This window comes from Stenella coeruleoalba, assembly GCF_951394435.1.
Source record: "Stenella coeruleoalba genome assembly, chromosome: 2".
Taxonomy (NCBI): domain Eukaryota; kingdom Metazoa; phylum Chordata; class Mammalia; order Artiodactyla; family Delphinidae; genus Stenella; species Stenella coeruleoalba.
In genome coordinates, this window is record NC_137147.1 from 180,115,504 (window position 1) to 180,119,906 (window position 4,403).

Here is a 4,403-nt window from a genome sequence, read left to right on the forward strand (position 1 = left end):
GTGGGTGGTGAGATCCCACACACAGTGGATCACTGTTGCCTATCGTCCTGGGAGTGTGTCTTGTTTCCTAATCAGAGGGCGAGCTCTGTCAAGACAGACCCCATCCCTCATAGCTCCTTTCTTTGCCCTGGTGGTAAGAGGATTCAATACAGAATATGTGGAATCTAAAATAAGACACAAATCAACATATCTACAAAACAAAAACAGACTCGCAGACATAGAGAATAGATTTGTGGTTGCCAAGGGGGAGGGGGGTGGGGGAGGGATGGAGTGGGAGTTTGGGATGAGCAGATGCAAACTATTATGTACAGGAGGCATCAACAACAAGGTCCTACTGTATAGCACAGGGAACTGTATTCAATATCCTGTGATGAACCATCATGGAAAAGAATATGAAAAAATATATATATATGTAAAACTGAGTCACTTTGCTGTACAGAAGAAATGAACACAACATTGTAAATCAACTATACTTCAATAAAATTTAAAAAAAAAAACATAATCTGGATTTGATTGGAAGTTCCAGACCCAGCATTCCGGCCTCAGGCATCTGGCCTGGAAGAGGAATGTAAGAACAGCCGAATGCCTGCGATAAAGGCGCTGGTCCTATCTTTCTGGTGATTTTCCGGCAACCTTTAGCCAATCCTTGGCTATAAGCCTTGGCTTATAGAAGCACCACCCCCACCTCTGCCTTCGTGTTTGCATGGGGTTCTCCCTGTGTGCACGTCTGGGTCCAAGTTTCCCCCTTTTAAGGACACCGGCCATATTGGATTAGGGCCCACCCTCATGACCTCATCTACACTTAACCAATTACATCTACAATGACCCTGTTTCCAAAGAAGGTCATGTTCTGTGGAACTGGGGGTTAGGACTTCAACATATGGGTTTTGAGGGGGGTGGGAGGGATATAATTCAACCCATCACACCACCCTACCTCTTGGACCTTGGGACAGTGGGTGAATACTTCTGAACCACATTTTCTCCATCTGTGGCATTGCTGGTCTTTTAAGATTCTTTCCAGCTGCTAAGCTCAGTGATTCCAAAAGTCTGGAGCACATGATGGTCTATTTCATTCCCTTTCTTAACGGTTTTAGAGCAAGTAATTCTTTTCATTGGACGTCATTTTTAAAAGCACTTTATCTGGGCTTTAAGAAACTTATCATGGTTATTTGCATGGATGACACTCAGTATATTTAATGACCAGTATGGAGGGCCCCAACCAAACAAATGGCCACTGGCCGTTACAGCTGCACTGAACATATTGGTGTGTACTGATGTGTACTGGCTGGATCCCAGCCCTGGGCCTTTCTGTTATTTGCTTTGTCTCCTTTTCGACTTAATCTTCTTCTTTCCAAAAAAGATTTTTTTTCTGGCTTTAAAATAGACATATAATCATTGTTGAAAATTTAGAGGACCCAAATTTTAAAAACCTAAAATACCACTTCTTAGCGATACATGATGGTATTGAAGCAGGTTTTTATGCATATTCTTCGTTTTTCATATTTTAGCCTTGATATTCTCCTGTGCATTAAATACTTTTCGAAAATATACTTTTTATTTTTGCAAAAATTCTATCCTACGGATGTGCTATTTCCATTTTTTCAGTATTACAAATCACCCTGTCTTGAACATAATGATGTTAAGCACAGTGGTATTTAATCTTTGTGCCTGTCCTAACTGCTTCCTTAGGTGAAGCTCCGTAGCGTGGAATTACTGAACAAAAGTTTATACATATTTTAAATGTGTTGTCAAAATGCCCTCCGGAAAGGTGGTGACGATGAACACGCTCACCAGCAGTGTCTGAAATTACCTTCGTTTCCTAGAGGGATATTTGCTCTTTTCTTATTGATTTGTACAAGCTCTTGTTATACTTAAGATATTGGATCTATTCCCAGCACACGTGTTGAAGTATGGACTTCACATTTCTCAAAGTAAAGGTCCATATGCCTTATCTCATGAGATTCTCACAGTGTCAAGTTCCATGACTTGTACACAGAAACACCCAGTCAATAGCCACAGCATATAAAGGGATGACATCTGCCATTAAGAAGCATGTGTTGTAGCCCAAGGAATTTAAACAGATACAAAAACCAGAGTGAAACAAATGCTATAATGGAGGCATCAAATACTGTGGGATCAAAGAGGAAAGTGTGATCCGTTCCAACGAGGAGAACCTGGGAGGTCCAGTTTCATTTGGGGCTCGAGTATGATTTTTAACCAGAGAAGGAGACATTCTAGGCTGAAGGGTCAGCATAAATACAGCACATGGCATGACAATGCCTGGTGTGTTTGAGAGAGAGAGGGGGGCGTTCACGCCTCCCAGTGCTAAGAGGACCTTGAAGGCTACAGGGCTTTATGTAGACAGTAGGACCGAGTGGAGAACACTCTGCCCTGACCTGTGTTTGGGGAGGATGATGCTGGCAGCTGTGTGGATGAGAGAAGGGAGAAGAGAGAGACCGCTAACTTGCTTTAAAGGAAGCTTTGTGGGACTTCAGACCAAGAGGGCAGCAAGGGAGGGAAATTCAGAAATTTTGTTTCTGAGCCACTTAGTCTGGTGGCTAGAGGACAGTGTGTGTGGTGGGGCTCCTTCCCAAGGGGCCGTAAGAGGGCAGGGCTGTCTCTCTATAGCATCACAAACGTTTGCCTTGAGACGGACAAGTTGAAATGTCTGTAAGGGAGACACCAGAGCAGGCCTTGTTACAAGTTACCCTGTTAATTTTTTCAAGTTCTTTCCACATACGGGGAAAAGAGAATCATTCAAATGGAAATCGTTGCCACCTGCTGTAAAATAACAACAAAATTAAAAGAATAGGCAAATACGGTTTTACCTGGCTGCCTGGCGAAATGGGTTGAAATGCCAGGGAGGTAGAGGCAGTTGTTCTATTATTAATGGCACAGTCCATAATACTCAGAACAATGCTGTTTTCAGGTTTAAATTTTAGTGAAGACTTTTTAATGTTTAGGCTCTAAAGAAGATCCTCTCTTTTTTTTTTGGAGATGATGTGATTGAAATGACAAAGTGGTAAGTTACGAATTTCAAACGAGGGCACTTCTGGCCTCTGAGGAACAGTCCAGAATACCCCTAGATCTAGAAAAGTGTGTTGCTTTTATGGACTTCAGGTATTTCTTTAGTTACCCTTCTTCCAACCCCCCAGGGACACTGGCTCAAAGTGTCTCCTCCGGCCTCTGTCTCCCCCCCTCACTCCAGAGGGGCTGAGAAATACAGTCACGACAAGATGTAACTGACACTCAAGGCCGGTGTGTGCCAACCTGGGGAGTTGGCTTTTTCTGGGGTTGGGACCCCCGTCACTAGGAGGGTGGCGTCCCAGGTGTCCTCTCTCTGTCAGAGGCCCCCTTATCTCCCTCCTCCCTTGATGCCGTGTCTCCATCCTGAAATCTCTTCTTCCTCCCCTCCCCCTGCAGCGTGTAGCGGGCAGGGACGGGGAAGTGGGTCTGGGGTCAGAGGGCTGGGATTCGGACCTGCCATTGTCATGCCAGTTACTGAACCTCTCCCGGCTTCCGGAACCTTGAACTGCAAAATGGGATCACAACGTGCCTTATCCGTTCACAGTTAAACCCACAGAGGAGGCGGGTGCAGTGCTGGGCACAGAAGAGGCGGGCGGGCTGTGTGGCCCCGTTCCCAGTCTCTGCGGGGCAGGTAATTGCCCTGTCCTCTGAACTTGTAGGGGACGTTCAGTTTACACTCCTGCATTACCGAGACCATCCCTGCGGGCAGAAACACCCCCATTCTGCCTCTGGTCCCCACCGCAGTCGTCTCTCCAGCTCCCAGCTGACGCCTGAGCCCCCTGAGGCTCTACAGAGACCTTCTGCCTCTGGGTGACAGATGACTCTCTTCTCCTCTGGCCCAGGGAGGGGAACCACCGCCTAATGTTACCGAATGTGGCGAGTGTTCAGATGTAGCGACCAAAGCCACTGCCTGGATCAGTTATTGTCCAGGGTTCTCGTGTATTCCCTTCTCTCCTACCCTTTCTTCATAGCCAGAAGGGGTGGAAATTCCCTAATTCATCTGTGCGCTTCGAGGAGAATGAGAATGATGAACGCGCTGCGGTTCGTGGAATAAATAGCTCTTGTAAAGCCAGACTAAGTTGTGATTTGCAATACGGATTTTCCCGTCCGAGTTCTTAGAATCTGTTCCGTCAGCACATTCGGGCTCTGTGTCCAGACATACGTCAAGTGAACGGCATCACCTCCAGCCCCGCTCAGGGTGTGGGTGGGGCTTCGGTTTGTCTCGGAAGGCTGGGCTGAGGGATATGCAGGGAGCAGGCTCCGGGTGGATGTGTGTGGTCAGAGAGTTGCCCGCCGGCCTCCTGCTGTCTGGAGGACAGAGCCTAGTACCCAGTGGTCCCCAGGCCTCCCTCCCACCTGCATCTCAGTCCCTCCCC